The sequence below is a fragment of the Apium graveolens genome, chromosome 1 (genome assembly GCF_009905375.1).
Source record: "Apium graveolens cultivar Ventura chromosome 1, ASM990537v1, whole genome shotgun sequence".
Classification (NCBI taxonomy): Eukaryota; Viridiplantae; Streptophyta; class Magnoliopsida; order Apiales; family Apiaceae; genus Apium; species Apium graveolens.
Window position 1 is genome coordinate 70,039,021 of NC_133647.1, and position 18,450 is coordinate 70,057,470.

Below are 18,450 nucleotides of genomic sequence, written 5' to 3' on the forward strand. Positions count from 1 at the left end.
GGGGCGTTATAGTTTTCAAAAGAGATTTTCTTAACAAAAATTTTCTTAAAGTCCTTGGAACAAAATAAGTTTTAAAAATTTGGTTGTCAAACTGCTACTTGAGTTTCTTGTTTGTTAATAAGATTCAGATTATCCAGAATACTTATTCCAGAAGTTAGTATGGTTCGTTTAGAAGGTCAAGTGGACCCACTATTATGGAGAAGATTTGATTGTTCCTAATAGAAGAATGCAAATATTATTTGATAATTTAAAGACAGAACCAATGTACGGAGAAACTGTTCATTCAATTTCTGAGATGATTAAAGTTCAAAGAATACGTCGATTTACAAGAAGCTGAGTATGATCAGAGAAGATTAAGAAAAATTTTAAACTTTCCTAAAGAAATAATTTTATTAGCAAAGGAGTCGACATGTTGAATGATCAGTAGCGTATGCAAAATTTGAAGTGATGATTATAAATCTCGTAAGAGTGCAATTAGGGTCGAATTATAAAATATTGAACATGAAAGCGTGATGCTAAAGATATAAGACCTAATGAATGGGAATTTATTCTAATGATCAATTTAAGAAGGCATTTCAGAGAACATTCTAAAGTTAATTTATGACTCGGAATGAGATTTATTGATCGGACAAGCGTTGAAGCTGTAAACAGATGAAACGTGGATGGCGATCAATGATATCATTCTTTTCTATAATACTATATATTCTTATGAAGTTTGAATAAAGTATCAACTTCTTTCATGATCAGCTCTATGAGGTGATAAGACAATTGTTGTATTCTTTTCAAAATCATTTTTTCCCTCACGTCTTATTTTCTGATTGAGACAATCAGTGTTATGGTGTGACTTTTTGTCGGAGTAACGAAGAGTCTGGTGGGACGCCACCTAATCATGTGTTGTATGCCATATAGTATGAAAGACTGGCTATCTTAAGTACAAATATGGTTGTCTCATTCATATCTAAATCATTATTCATTCTTCCTTCTTCAATCATGATTTGTTGATTTATGGATCCTTTGGATTGTTTTCTTGTACTCTTATTCCTTATAAAAGGTTCCCAATCTGAATCATATACACAAATTCCTTCTTGTGTAAGGTCTATTCTTTGAATATTTTAAAAAGAAGTGAAATGAACCCGTATAGAAGAGGAAGTTATGTGGATAATTGTAAGCCAATAAATGGTGGACACTTACGTGCAGAGAAGAACCATTATGCTAATAACATGGTTGTTACGAGGACATCAAATTATAAGCGGAAATCTGTATACATGATAAGTTGCAAGAATGAGATTTTGGCGTGAACTGGAGTAAATAGCAGACCGTATGAGGTAAATTAACTAAACAAATCAGAAAGTAAACTTGCGTATATCGGATAAGGAAAATGATTGATTGGACAATGGAAGCGAATGAAGAAATACTAAATAATAACCAGATAATTGATTAATACATTGTGAAGATGAAGCATACCTCAATCATGTGGGAGATATTTATCATGAAGATTTAAGATCGAAGAAATGCTAGATACGAATAAACTTTAAATGTGTTCATCAAGTAATGGTTGGGCTTTCCCACTCAAGTAAGTGAGTTATAGTAAATTAGATGCTTATAATTGGGTCAACAAAGAAGGTTCGGTATGGAAAGATATAAGGGGAGATAGAGGTATGATGATTTGACTGCAGCATTTTTTAAGAAGTGATGCTTTAAAAACCAAATGAATTCTTTCACAAGATTATAATAGTGTTGGTTAAGACCACGTGCTGGTTATCAGAAGTTGAACAATTTAACTAGTAAGAATAAGTGTACGTTTTCAAGGATGGATAAATTGTTAATTAGAGAGCTTGAATTGAAACACGAACTAGAAGAATTGTACAATAATTTATAATTATACTCGGTAGTGATTTTCTTTTATAATCAGAAGATATGAGAAAAGGTATGGTATAATAAGAATTGATCGCTATAATCTTAAGTCGAATTAAAAAACATGGGTTATACTGGCTAGTGTTATATGTGGTGGTGAAATGGTTAGTTTAAAAAGTGGCAGTTGGTTGGTACACTTGTGGATTGATTGTGGGTTGTTTGATTGATTGTTGGTGTCGGCTTGAGTCCGACTGGTAGTCAATAATGTAAAGGAGATGCTGCCCAAATTTTTGGAAAATATCCTACTTTAAAAAAAATTAAAGATATACTTCCGTGTGTTATTGATATTCCTGTTGGTACTCCAAACAATTGTGATCTCGACTCTTAAAAAAGGTTGTTACAGCCAATCCGACTATATATAATTGGTCTTTGATTTCATTTAGCTAGTCATCACTTGGTTCAATTGATCAATTAAGTGAGTTGATTGGTTAATTTTACCAATTAATGGTCAGTTAGATGGAAATCGATTCCAATTAGATTAAGTCAAATTTTGATGTGACTTTCAAATCCGAAATCAAAGCAATGAGGAATTGGAGAAGGTAAGGACACCATTAGAATTCAGAAATTATTGCAAGTGTGTGAAGCTTTACTTGAATGAATATGTTTTTTTAGTGGACAAGAGAAATGAAAAGTTATTGAATGGACAAGTGAGAGAAATGTTCTCAGGAACTAAAGAAGAGATTAATAACTACACCAACACGGATTTTATTAGACAATCAAAGAGATTTTATCATTTACAATAAAGTTTATTAAAGGACGTCGTGTTTCTAAATTGTTTTGATAATCATACAATAAATGACTTACCAAGTATTTCTGTTTTGGATAAAATGTGAGATACAGTTTTAATTCAGTTTCTGATTGATGTTGATACTTAGGTTGTTAAATATCGAAAGTGGTATTAATATAGATGATTGATGTTTACTTCAGAATGGAATGTTGTGAGCATCAGAGTTCGTATTGATATCTAATTTGATATGACATCAAAATGAGTATTAATGTCAAGAGTTCGGTTTTAAATGAGCTATGAGAATGAAGAACGGAAATAGGAAAGGAAGTGGAATCAAAAGGGTGATTAAGAAACTTTATAAGATGCAACCATATAGGTAAGATATGGGTAATATGAAAGAAGAAAGTAATGTGAAAAATTTAGGAAACATTTGTAAATTGAGATAGGAAATGTATCCCACGAGTACGATCAAGTACCGAGGGCTAAAAGAAAATATATGTTATTCCCAGTAAACTAACAATGAGATTTACAGAAGGGGGTTGAATGTAAATCTCAAAACTTTTTCAAGTTTTGAGCAGTTTCTTGGCTATGTGTTTTAATGAACAAGTATGTGTGAATTGCTTTCAGCTAATACAGACAGATATATATTCAAACAAAAATATAAAGAACACAACAGACTTAAAAACTTTTCTGGTGGATTTGTTGTTCCACCAGAGATGTTCTAGGCTATGTGTTTTAATGAACAAGTGTGTGTGAATTGCTTTCAGCTAATGCAGACAGATATATATTCAAACACAAATGTAAAGAACACAACAGACTTAAAAACTTTTCTGGTGGATTTGTTGTTCCACCAGAGATGTGTTATTTCAGAAAATCTGTGTTTCAAAGAATTGAATCACAGCTGCGTCCTAGTACAAACTAGATGATTTTCTCTCTGGATTTTTCTAAACAGCTCTGGAAAATTCACACTCTAATTACTAGCTGCTACTTGGTTTATATAACACCAAGTTTACAAGTGAAGACAAAACTGTAAAATACAATTAAAAGATTCTTCACATGTTTCTTCTTCATTTCTCTATCAAATGCAATTTAAGTTTAGCTGTGAATCTTTGAATACTTCCGTGTTTGCACCAGAATGGAAATGCTGCATTTTCTTGATTCCTCCTAGAGGCTGCCACATTCCAGTTTGTCTCTGTCAACCCATGTGCCTCTGTCAGCTTATGAATTGTCATTATCAACTGCTACTGAACTAAGCATCCGTTGAAGCTTTCATCCGTTGATGTTTTATCCGTTGAAGCTTTATCCGTTGAAGCTTTATCCGTTGATGCATTTAGCAGTTGAAGCTTTATCCGTTGAAGCACTCATCCGTTGATGGATGTTATCCGTTGAAGCTTTAGAGACATCCGTTGAAGCTTTGTTTCTCATCCGTTGAAGGCCTTTAATATCAGTTGATACTACTTCACTTATACAAAATTACAAGGCATGAAATATTTACAATTAGCCCTCCTATTTGCATATCCACTAGTAGTCAACATGACTGATAATTTCCCACAACATCTAAGAATTACAACTTAAATACAGAGAATGAAATGTGCTACAATACTAAACTTATTTCTAAGTAAAGCTACTCCTTCAACGGATATCCAAAATGGTCTTATCCGTTGAGGCTACAAATACTAGATTTCTACTTAAGTGTTTTGTTTAACTTATCATCAAACTGATTCACATATTCCTAATAATCTCCCCCTATTTATGTCTACTAGAACTGTAGGCATAAATTTGGGTTCAACTTGATGATAACAAAACACTTAACAAACATATAAACTGAAATAAAGTAGAAATACAAAAGTGTTGCAAAAGTGTGTATACTAAGATAGAATTGAAGAATTACATTGTTTCCAAGGGTGCTCCTTTAGTCTGAACAGATTAATTTCTTTTCCTTTGATCCCTTATTTTCTTCCCTAGCCTCTTGTCATTCTCCTCTATTTGGAGTTGGAGTTGTCTGTAGAATTCAGGTTCATCTTTTTCATTGATGTCCAACTTAGATTGCATATCCTTGAGAGTTTCATTACTGGCAATCTTGAGCTGATCTTCAAGTCTGAAAAATCTTCTGACTCCTTTATTGTCTCTGAACTCCATCAACCAATGAGGTAATTTATGAATTGTAATTCCTCTCTCTTGGATGAGTAATGTTCTAGGCAAGGCATTGGGCTCCCACCAAGTTTTCCTTATGCTGGCAATCTTGTTGAGAATCTCAGTTTTGGCAGTCCTGGTAAAACCAGAATCCCTTTTTATGGCTGAATAGACTCTAACCAAGGTAGAATAGCCTTCATTCAGAACCCTTTAGAGAGGCCAAGTCCTTTCCCCACTTCCTTTATATTTGAACACTAGTCTTTCCGGAAGTTGTCTATAGGCATTTATTCCCCTTACTTCCTCCAGCTCATCCAGATAGAGTTCAATGTCTGAAAATTCCTTTATGTCACAAATGTGAACATAATCATCCTTTGAGGCTTGTGGCTTAGGCTTCTGAGTAAATTTGATTGAGGTTAGAGGAGGTGTTGATTTGATTTTCCTTTTCTGTTTCTTTGATGGTGGAGAAGTGGTTAAGAAGGTGGGCAATTTGATGGTGTCCCAATCAATTGGTTCCTCCTTAGGAGTGATTGTTTCACCATGGATGTTTATGAAGGGGTTAGGCACAATGGGTTCAGGAATAGAAGGTAGTGGTTTACATTTTGATTGGGTTTCTTCAGTTTCATCTACCATCTTCCTTTTTGCATTGGCCTTCCTTCTGTTCCCTTTCTGCCATTCCTTTCTTTCCTTACTTCTTTCTTCCACATCATCACTAATCATGTCCCCCATACCTACATCTTCACTCTTGTCTTCAATTTCTTTCTTTTCTTCAGCTTGACTTGACTTTAGCTATTTTTCAAGCTTTGCTTGTGCTCTTTTGTCAGCCTTTATCTTTTTAGCTTCTTCCTTCAACCTTCTGGTTTCTTCCCTCTTGGCTATTGAGAATTTGGGATGTCCTTGTATCACACAGATACTATTTCCCTCTCTAAAGAAAATGGCCATGTTTATCCTTTCAACCACATCATTGGTCTCCTTGTGCTTCATGATATTACCACCCAAAATCTTGTCTTCATCAGGCTTTGGAAGAGGAAAGTCCACTTCTTTCAACTGAGCAAGGCTTAGAGGGTTCTTTGTAGAGTCCTTATTGGATCTATTGTTGGGCTTGAGAACCATAGGTTTCAGATTCTTGGAAGAAATCTCTCCAACCTTATTCCTCCTTACTGGCTTGAGCTCCATAATGATTGGCTCCACCTTTGTGCTATGCTTCACAGATTGTGATTTAGAAGTTGTAGAACCAAAGATTTGTTGCATCATTTCATCAATTTTCTTCCTTTGCTCTTTGACTTTCATCTCAGCTGCTGCTATCTGGATTAGATCAATTCCATCAAGCTTTCCTTTGATTTGAAGAGTTGGAGAAGTTGTGATGGCAGGAACTAGCACTTTAGATATTTGAACTGTTGTTGATGGCTCTCCTTCCCTTTCCCTTTTATTTTCCCCCTTTTTGTTATCATCAAGGATAGGGTCAAGTCTTGTGCTTTTGCCAGCTGCAATAGTAGATTTGTCTGAGATTGTTGATTTTGAAGAATGGTGACCATAGAGTCTTCAATGACTTGAACTCTTGTTTCTAACTTGGCCAGCCTCTTGTCAGCATCAGATTCTCTCCTCAATCTCAGTAACAAATCTTGCATTGTACCATAAGGCATAACTGAATCCAACTTCTCAGAATTGTAGGATTTCAGATCAGCAATATCTTTTTTGAGTTCATCCACACTTAAATTATGTATGATATGCTGCAACTGCAAAAGATGCAGAGAGTCTAGATGAGCTTGAAGAATAGCCTTTGTACCAGCATCTGTAGTCTCCTGAAGGGCCTTTTGAATAGCCATTACTTGCTTGACCAAAGCTACACCAAACTGTCCTGGTGTAGATTTCTTTGTCCATGCCCATTCAGGTAAATCTGCAACAGAACTTGGGCCTTCGTCTCCCCCGAAGTTCATGCTCCCATCCAAAGAATTGGAGTCATCATCATTAAAATTTACTTCAAATTCTTCAGATGGCTCACCAGCTTGAGAAGGCATCCTATTAACAGCAGCTTTATCTCTTTGAAGAGATTCTGAAGTGTGCACTATGTTCAAAGTCTGCTCTACCACCACATTGTCCTGAGCAGCCAACAGTTGATAGGCTGAAACAGGATGAGTAAAAGTGTCAGCATCCAAGGAAATCTTATCAATTTCAGCTTTGTAATGTTGCTGAAATTGTCTTCCCTTTTCAGCATCATCCACAATCATTGACTCACTGGCAATGGCTGGATCCACCCTTATAGCTTCTGTACCTGCTTTTCTCTCATTTTCTCTATGTTCTTGCATCAGGGGCTCCCCCTGGCTCACACACACCCTCACACCCTCACCCTCACCTACTAAGGTGGCACTCCCCTCACTTACTTTTGCCATGCTGGAAGAAATAGCATGCATATTTTGACTCTCAACCTCTCCTTTTGCCTGGGAGCAACCCAGCCTCTCACTCAAATTATCACTCCCTTCCCTCAATCCTAGAAGTGATTGTACAGTAACCATGTCTTCTATACTTTGAATTGAATCAGTTATATATGTAGAGACCATCAACGGATAGGGAGTATCCGTTGAAGTGGATACTGATGATATCAACGGATAACTGCTGTTAAGCTTATCCGTCGAAGAACAACCACTTGTCAACGGATGAGAGATATTCGTTGAAGAAGGAAAAGATGTAGATATTGAAAGTGACATAATTGTTGAATCTGTGTGAACTGATTTTAAGTGAGGTGACACAGATTCTTCAACTAAGTCTGAAAGAATTGGCTTATGATCCAACAAGTCATCTAACAGATGATGATCACCAGGATTTGAGTGGGGCTCCTCCCTGAGTTTTAAAGAGGGAGAATCAGGAATTGATGTGAATATCATATCCACATCCAGAGATGGTGATGGAGAATTTGGTGATTGTTGTGTGTCTATTATGAGAGAATGGGGCTGTGACTCCACATTTGCTGGAGCCACATCAAGCTGAATTTGAGAAGGCAAAGATACAGGTGGATGTATCTGTGCAGTGTATGCCCCCTGTGTGGAAACTAGGGTTTTAGCCTTCTTTCTTCTTGAAAAAGCTTTGACAGGTGAATGTGTGGCTTCAGTGTCCCTCCCTCTTTTGTTCTGTGTCCCTAGTTGGGGACTATTTTTAATAGCTGCATCCTTTTGGGAGGATGCAACTAGGGATGTGTTTGAATCCTTTTGAACCACCACAGTCTTTTGAGAAACTGTGGCTTGGCTGGCTAGGGTACCACTCACCTCTCCTACCTTATCCTGGGGGTTTTCTTGATGTTCACCCCTCCCCTCACCACTCACACCCTGTTCACTCCCTTCAGGATTTATGGTAGTTGTTACAACTGTTGTCTTTTGAGAGACAACATATGTGGTTTTCTTTGACTTGTGTTTTGGAACTTTAGTTTTGGTGGCTTTGGTAGGAATCTGTTAGGACAAAGACACAGATTCCATTGCCACACTAGAAGGAAAAGAAACAATGGGGGTGGAAGATGTAGGAGTTACAGAAGTGTTTACCTCACTTACCTGAGGTGCATTCATTATTGGTAAATATACCAATGGCACCTGGTTGTTGAGGTTAATTCTCAAAAGGTCTGCAAGGACCCTTTTCTCTTGTGCCCAGCAATTGAGTTTATTGCTCTCATTAGTTATGACCAAACCTTCAGCAATATGGTTAGCCAATAACATAAAGAATCTAGCATAGTAGATGTTATGAGGTCTATTAGCTTTGTTACCTAACCTGGAACCTAATTCTAGCATGACATAGTTGCTAAAATTAAAGTACCTATCAGAAACTAGCATATAGAGCATATTAACAAGAGATGATGTTATGGCATCAAAATTGCTAATCTTCCCAGAGAAAACCTTGATAAAGGCATCTCCAAGAAAACTCCATTCTTTCCTAAGGCCCTTTCTTCTAATGCTCCCTAAACTAGCAAAATCAAAAGAATAGCCTATAGAATCTAACATAGCAGATACATCATTATCAGTGTGTGGTGTCATGGAATTATTCTCAGGTAACTTAAAGCATGACTGTATATCATCACAATTAATACAATAATCCTTACCTTTGAGAGAGAAAGTAATGGTCATATCTGTGGAGTTGAACTCTGCAGTTGTCCAAATCTCCTCAATTACCTCACAATAGATAGTTGGGGCTTCCAGCATTGCATAGCTTAGTTTGCAGTTCTTGATGAAGTCCATCATCTTGTGATAATCTGAATGGGCTTCATTCTTTTCCACTAAGGCTACGAAATTGTTCTTTTTATAAACAAAGCTAGATTGAGACATAATCTTGACTACTGGTGCCATTGTTGTGAGTAGAGGTTGCAGAGAAAAGATTGAGAGTTTTGGGAGAGAAAGAGAGTAAAAATTGCAAGAAAGCGTAAAGTGAAAATAAGAATTCAATGGGCTTTTATACTTTCTCGAATTAAAACATAAATAAAATGATTAAATGATACTTTTAAATAAATTACAACCGTTTGAAAATAAAGAAAACTGTAGAAATTCTAAAAACTGCCTTTAATATAAATACATACAACAGGGTATATATGTATCAACGGTTAAGTAAACAAATCAACGGTTGTGACTCACTTAAAGTAACTGATGTGACACTTCAACGGATGAGGTAAATAGTTATCCGTTGAAGGTTAACACTATTTTATCCGTTGAAGGATAAAATTACCATAAATGTATTTGTCTTTCAACGGATGATGAACATCCGTTGATAGAACAATTTTGGCTTTCAACGGATAGGGAATATCCATTGATAGAATAATCTTTACTTAAAGCCAATTTTGTTCTTGCCACAAATTCATTTCAGGCTTCAAAGCAGATTAATGAGGACATGAATTTATGAATAATTAAGCATACCTAGCTCACGTACTAATCTTGTGAATGTTGATTCATCAAGTGGCTTGGTAAATATATCTGCAATCTACTTTTCACTTGGAACAAAATGAAGTTCCACTGTACCTTTCATCACATGTTCCCTTATAAAGTGGTACTTGATGTCAATGTGCTTGGTTCTTGAGTGCTGCACTGGATTTTCAGTAATGGAAATGGCACTTGTGTTGTCACAGAATATAGGAATTTTGTCAACAGTTAGTCCATAATCAAATAGTTGATTTCTCATCCACAGTATCTGTACACAGCAACTACCAGCAGCAATGTACTAAGCTTTAGCTGTTGATGTTAAAACAGAATTTTGCTTCTTGCTGAACCATGGCACAAGCTTATTCCCTAGAAATTGACAGGTTCCAGTTGTGCTTTTCCTGTCTATTTTGCAACATGCATAATCTGCATCTGAGTAGCCAATTAGATCAAAACCAGACTCTCTAGGGTACCAAATTCCTAGATTTGGAGTCCCTTTGAGATATCTGAAAATCCTTTTAATAGCCATTAAGTGAGACTTTTTAGGGTCAGCTTGAAATCTAGCACAGACACATGTAGAAAACATTATATCAGGTCTACTAGCAGTTAAATATAAAAGTGAACCAACCATGCCTCTATAACTTGAAATATCTACAGACTTTTCAGCCTTGTTTAATTCAAGCTTGGTGGCAGTGGCCATGGGAGTTTTTGCAGATGAACAATCCATTAAGTCAAACTTCTTTAAAAGATCATAAATATATTTAGTTTGACTAATGAAAATTCCACCACTAACTTGTTTAACTTGTAAACCAAGAAAATAAGTTAGTTCTCCCATCATGCTCATTTCATATTTACTTTACATTAACTTAGAAAACTTTTTACAAAGCTTATCATCTGTAGATCCAAATATAATATCATCTACATAAATTTGAATAAGTATTGTAGAGCCATTAACATTTCTAAAGAAAAGAGTTTTGTCAACAGTACCTCTTGTGAAGTGATTATCTAGAAGAAATTTTGACAAAGTCTCATACCAGGCTCTAGGTGATTGCTTTAGTCCATAAAGTGCTTTCAACAGATAATACACATAGCCTGGAAAATTTGGATCTTCAAATCCTGGAGGTTAGCTTACATAAACTTCTTCGTCCAATTCCCCATTCAGAAATGCACTCTTGATATTCATTTGATAGACTTTGAAATTGGCATGGGCTGCATAGGCTAGAAAGATTCTGATGGCTTCAAGTCTGACAACTGGAGCAAATGTCTCATCAAAATCTATTCCCTCTTGTTGAGAATAGCCTTTAGCAACCAATCTGGCTTTGTTCCTTATGACAATGCCATTTTCATCCATCTTGTTTCTGAATACCCATTTTGTGTCAATAGAACTCTTGTTCTTTGGCTTGGGTACCAACTTCCATACTTTTTTCCTTTCAAATTGGTTTAGCTCCTCTTGCATTGCTAAAATCCAATATGGATCCAATAGAGCTTCTTCCACTCTCTTAGGTTCCTCCTGTGATAGAAAACTACTATACAGACATTCATCTTGAGTAGCCCTTCTAGTTTGCACTTTAGATGTAGCATCACCAATGATTAGTTCAAAAGGGTGATTCTTGGTCCATTTCCTTTGAGGTGGTAGATTAGCGATGATGTTGCCTCAGTATTGTCATGATGTGAGATAGAGTGTTGATTGGTTGAAACTCCCCCTGAGTTGCTGATCCTTTGAAAGGAATTGGGAGTTCTATCAACTGATGAAGTGAAATGATTATCCGTTGACAGATTGTGATCAACGGATGCTTCATTATGAACTTCAACGGATGATGCACTTTGTCTTTCAACGGATGCTGCATTGCTTCTATCAACGGAAGCTGAATTATGACTTTCAACGGATGCAGCATTCTGTGCATTATCCAAAGGCATATTTTGAATTCTTTTCGAGGTGCCTTCTCCATCATTCTCATCTTCACTATCATCACAATATATCTCAATATTGTCAAATTTGAGTCCTTCATGATGTCCCTCATCTGTCAGTCCATCAATCTTTTTATCATCAAACACAACATGCACAGATTCCATGACAATATTGTTTCTTAGATTGTAGACTCTATATGATTTTCCAACAGAATAACCAACAAATATTCCTTCATCAGCCTTTGCATCAAACTTCCCTTTGTGATCAGGTTGATTCCTTATAATGTAACATTTGCAACCAAAGACATGCAGAAAGTTTAAAGTTGGTTTTCTTCTCTTGAACAATTGATAGGGAGTCATGCCTTTTGCCTGATTAATTAGAGAAATATTCTGAGTGTAACATGCACAGTTAACAGCCTCAGCCCAAAAGTATGTTGGGAGTTTTGACTCTTCAAGCATTGTTCTTGCAGCTTCAATTAGTGATATGTTCTTCCTTTCCACCACACCATTTTGTTGTGGAGTCCTTGGAGCTGAGAACTCATGCATGATCCCATTTTCTTCACAGAACAACTTCATGGTTGTATTCTTGAACTCAGTTCCATTGTCACTCCTGATATTCCTTACTTTGAAATTTGGATGATTGTTGACTTACTTGATATGGTTGATGATGATTTTACTAGCTTCATCCTTTGATCCAAGGAAATAAACCCATGAAAACTTTGAGAAATCATCTACAATCACTAGGCAATATCTTTTCCTTGAAATTGACAATACATTGACTGGTCCAAAAAGGTCCATGTGTAGCAGTTGTAATGGTTCATCAATTGCAGATTTAAGTTTCTTATTGAATGATGCTTTCTTTTGCTTTCCTTTCTGACAAGCATCACACAGTCCATCCCTTGTGAATTCCACTAGAGGGATTCCTCTAACTAAGTCCTTTTTGACTAGATCATTCATTTGCTTGAAATTCAAATGGGACAGCTTCTTGTGCCATAGCCAACTTTCATCTGGACTTGCTTTGCTGAGAAGACAAGTAATTGATTTTGAATCTGTAGAGTTGAAGTCAGCTAAGTACACATTCCCTTTTCTAACTCCAGTTAGAACCACTTTGTTGTCCTTCTTACTTGTGACAACACAGGCTTCAAAATTGAAGGAAACAGTATTCCCTCTGTCACATAGTTGACTGATGCTCAATAGATTGTGTTTGAGACCATCAACTAATGCAACTTCATCAATGATGACATTTTCTTTTGAAATCAAGCTATATCCCATAGTGAACCCTTTGCTGTCATCTCCAAAGGTTATGCTAGGGCCAGCTCTCTCCTTGAACTCTGTGAGCAGGGTGAAATCTCCTGTCATGTGTCTTGAACAGCCATTGTCCAAGTACCATAGATTCCTTCTTTTTCCCTGCACACAACAAAATCAATCAAGTTGATTTTGGTACCCAAGTTTCCTTGGGTCCAGCCTTGTTAGTCTTTTTCCTAGACTTCATTCCTCCTGCATCTTTTGACTTAGGTAACTTTGGGTCAACCTTGGTCTCAGATGTAGTTGGTTGAAGTGTAGGGTTAGTCACAGAATCATTTAGCACATTTGATTGAATTTGATAAGGCATGGATTGTGCAAACATATTATTCCACATAGGCATGTTGTATGGCATCTGAGGCATACTGAATGCAGTAAAATAAGGATTATTAACATATGGCATGTTTGCAAAAAATGCATGAGGATTCTGATGAGACATAACAGGCATAGCATGCAGAGGTGACATAGACATGTTAGGCATGGAGGGAGTTAAAGGCATGGATTGTGCAAACATATTATTCCACATAGGCATGTTGTATGACATCTGAGGCATACTGAATGCAGTAAAATAAGGATTATTAACATATGGCATGTTTGCAAAATGTGCATGAGGATTCTGATGAGACATAACAGGCATAGCATGCAGAGGTGACATAGACATGTTAAGCATGGAGGGAGTTAAAGGCATGGGAGCATTCTTAACAGATTTGCAGTTATCAAATAGATGATTAACACTTTTACAATGCACACAGCTTTTTCTAGGAGCATATTTATCAGGTGTGTAATTATTGTGTTTGTTAATCCCTACCTTCCCATTTCTATTAGATTTTCTTTTAGTTTCATTTTTATCCTCAACCAATTTAAGCCTATTTTTCAACTGATCTAAAGTCATGTGTCCTATATTCCCCTTACTGGCATCTTTGGATGTGCTAGCTCCTTCTTTGATAAAGTTCTTGAAAGTTGAACCAACCTTCTTATTGAGATTTTTCTTTTTGGAATCACTTGCCTGTTTTAATTGATGAGCTTTCAACGGATGCTCTTTTTCTTCCTTCAACGGATAACTTTCATCATCCGTTGATTCCACATTCGTTGACAATCCATCAATTAATTCTAACTCCTTTTTGTTTTTCTTCCAGGCATTCTCACAGAATGATTCAATTCCCTGAACCTTGACAATATGAGCACTAACATCCCTAGATGTTTTCCAGGCCTTGATTACCTCTTTCTCACTTTCTAACTGTTTAGAAAGAATTTCTACTTTCTTAACAGCTTCTTCTAGTTCACTTTCAACAGTCAAGCATTTAATTTTAATCTTTTTAAGCTCAATTACCTGATTCTCTAACACAGCATTCCTATCACATAAAAACAAATTATTCTCTTTGATTCTTGTGTTTTCTTTAGCTAGTGATTTAAGGGAAGCACGCAAATGATATAATTCATTGGACATATCATTTATGGCTTCATTGCATTCAATCTTAGAAAGCTGAGAGAGATCAGTAGTAATTACCTGGTTGCTTGATGAACTAGTTTTATTTTCATCAGAATTAGCCATCAGGGCTAGGTTGACATATTCCATATCATCATCTTCATTGACTCTATCTGCTGCCCAATCATCTTGAGTCAGAAAAGCTCTTTCCTTTCGTTTGAGCAAATCAAAATACTTCTTTTTGTAATCAACTTGCTCAAATTTCTTCTTATCAGAGGTTGGCTTCCTGCACTCATTGGCAAAGTGTCCACTAATGCCACAGTTATAACATTTGAACTTAGATTTGTCCACCATGTTTTTGTTTGACTTAGTGAATTTTGTATTTTTCCTGAATTTCATCTTTGCAAACCTCCTGAACAGAAAAGCCAGATGTTCATCAACATCATCAGAGTCATCTTGACTGGAATTGTCTTCATCCTCAGCTACTTGCTCCTTTCCCTTGCTTGATTCTGATTTGCTTGTGCCAATTTTGAGACTTGGCATTGTCTTTTCCTCATTCCTGGCTTCAATCTTCTCATTGTCAGCTACAAGTGCAACTTATCCTCCTTTTCTCTTTCCCTTTTCTAACAGCTCATCTTGCTCCATATCAAGTTCATATGTCTTCAAAATTCCATATAATCTTTCAAGTGTGAAGTCCTTATAATCTTGAGAATTTCTTAGAGAAACAGTCATAGGCTTCCATTCCTTTGGTAGAGACCTCAGAAATTTTAAATTGGAGTCCTTAACTTGGTACACTCTGCCATACAGCTTCAATCCATTCAACAGTTTCTGAAATATGTTGAAGGTGTCATTCAATGATTCTCCTTCTTCAAAATGAAAATATTCATACTGTTGAATGAGAAGCTGCATTTTGTTTTCTCTAACTTGCTCAGTACCTTCACAGATAAGTTGCACAGTATCCCAAATTTCCTTAGCAGTTTGGTTGTTAATGACATTGTCAAACATATCTTGATCTAGGCCATTAAACAGAATGTTCATGGCTTTCTTGTCCTTGTGAACCTCTTCAATATCTTCAACAGTCCATTTTGCTTTTGGCTTGGGAATAGACTGTCCAACAGCAACTGTTGCAGTAGCAGCTGTGGCCACCTTGTGAGGGATGTGAGGACCATTTTCAATGCAGTTGATGTAGCTTTCATCTTGAGAGAGAAGATGTAAATGCATCTTCACTTTCCAGTGATGATAGTTATCTCTTTCCAGGATTGGAATCTTTACACCAATATCCTTCTTACTCATGATGTTAGCAGAATAGATCTTTAAACTCTGTGTATGTTAAGAGCTCGCTCTGATACCAATTGTTATTCCCAGTGAACTAATAATGAGATTTACAGAAGGGGTGTTGAATGCAAATCTCAAAACTTTTTCAAGTTTTGAGCAGTTTCTAGGCTATGTGTTTTAATGAACAAGTGTGTGTAAATTGCTTTCAGCTAATACAGACAGATATATATCCAAACACAAATGTAAAGAACACGACATACTTAAAAACTTTTCTGGTGGATTTGTTGTTCCACCAGAGATGTGTTATTTCAGAAAATCTGTGATTCAAAGAATTAAATTACAGCTGCGTCCTAGTACAAACTAGATGATTTTCTCTCTGGATTTTTCTAAACAGCTCTGGAAAATTCACACTCTAATTACTAGCTGCTACTTGGTTTATATAACACCAAGTTTACAAGTGAAGACAAAACTGTAAAATACAATTAAAAGATTCTTTACATGTTTCTTCTTCATTTCTCTATCCAATGCAATTTAAGTTTAGCTGTGAATCTTTGAATACTTCCTTGTTTGCACCAGAATGGAAATGCTGCATTTTCTTGATTCCTCCTAGAGGCTGCCACATTCCAGTTTGTCTCTGTCAACCCATGTGCCTCTATCAGCTTATGAATTGTCACTATCAACTGCTATTGAACTAAGGATCCGTTGAAGCTTTCATCCGTTGATGCTTTATTCGTTGAAGCTTTATCCGTTGAAGCTTTATCCGTTGATGCATTTAACAGTTGAAGCTTTATCCGTTGAAGCACTCATCCGTTGATGGATGTTATCTGTTGAAGCTTTAGAGACATCCGTTGAAGCTTTGTTTCTCATCCGTTGAAGGCCTTTAATATCAGTTGATACTACTTCACTTATACAAATTATAAGGCATGAAATATTTACAATTAGCCCTCCAATTTGCATATCCACTAGTAGTCAACATGACTGATAATTTCCCACAACATCTAAGAATTACAACTTAAATACAAAGAATGAAATGTGCTACAATACTAAACTTATTTCTAAGTAAAGCTACTCCTTCAACGGATAGCCAAAATGGTCTTATCCGTTGAGGCTACAAACACTAGATTTCTACTTAAGTGTTTTGTTTAAATTATCATCAAACTGATTCACATATTCCTAACAATATCTAGTGACCAGACGTGAAGAGAAAATGTGGGAAAATATGTAAATAAATGTTATACCCACTCAAGAATTAAGGCGGGACATCAAAGGCTAGATGGATACATTTCGCCAGGAGACGTCGTAGTGAAATCACCTGAGAACTAAAGGTGAGGAAAGCGTTAATTGCATCATTATCGATAGGTTATCCAAACCTAATCATTCTCTTTTATTAATAAACAATTCATCCAGTAAGTGGGTTAGTTGCTACTTGAAGAAATAGTGGTACGTCATCAGATCCAAAAATTTATTGTAAATGATAAATATTGTTTGATGTGAGATTTGACAGGAGTATTCAGAATACGATGAATTATGTCAAACCAAAATAGTATATACCACTCCTAGATGATCGGGCATTAAGTAAGGAGGAAATAAAAGATAGGAATTTGGCTACGATAACTCAAGGGATTCAAGCTACTCCGAGAATATGATACGAGACATAGATGTTAAAGAAGATGTTTTGATGGTATGGCACAAAGAAAGAATAAACGTTATATGTGACTAGACGTCAAGGAAAACTTTGCAGTCAGTTTCATATGAGAACATTTTAGAACCAAAACAAATGATAATATGAGTTAGAATATGCTGGTAATGCCTCCAGGTTAGTGTATTTTCTTCAAAGTAGTATGAGATTTTCGCTTAGCAAATATACTCGATTGTGATTCGAGGAAAATAAGATATGGTGATAAGTTTGTGTGTCAATGATATCTAGTCAAGATTTTCTCATTGATTCTTAATTCTAAAGTAATTTCAAGAACGTTCGAAATCGAATACGCCCTGGTTTAAATATATCATTCACAGATGGACAAGAAGATTAATGGGACGATAAAAGAGCCTCGAATGTGATTGGGAGCGATTACAAACTAGGTTAATTGAACAGAGAAACATGGGGGAATGAGGTTCAATAACCAGTAACTATTACAAACGTTTATGAGTACAAATTACTAGAATTAGTAAGAAAAGATAATTAGTATGCATTATGCTGGTCCTTTTGAGATAATAAAATAGTCAGGATAAGTGTAAGTAAGTTGGCTTCACCGCCACACGTTTAGCAAATTCATAAGGTATTTATATGTGTATACTCAGGAAGAGTAATTTAGCTCCATTATATATAAAATGGAGACTTGAGTTGAGTTATATGAGCAACTAATAGAATATGATGTCAGCGAAAAGCTGTTAAGTAATGAGTGATGCTGCGAGTGAAAGTTTATGAAAAATTGTAAGGTTGGGGGATCAACCTGAGAAAATGAAAGTGAAATACTTGAATGTATCATTATCTGATCCTTAGTGTGATTCTGAGGATAAAATTCTTTCAAGGGGGAAGGATGTAATATCCGGGACATAGCGTGTAATTATTTTTATCGATAAATGATTATTATGTGATTATTATGTGATTTTTGGTGAATTATTTGATGATTGGTGTGGATATGTGGATGCTTATATGTGGTAAAGTATAAGTATGTTAATTGTAATATGTCCAGAATAAAATATAGATAATTGTGGTATTTTTCTGGTAATTTTTGGATCGTTATATGATTTTATAATGATCTACATATTTAATAATTATTTTCTGAATAATTACAAAATTATTTTATAAAGCCGGGAATTGTTCAACTTCAACCATTTTTATGTTTTTACAACCCGAAACTCTTCCGAAAACTCATTCA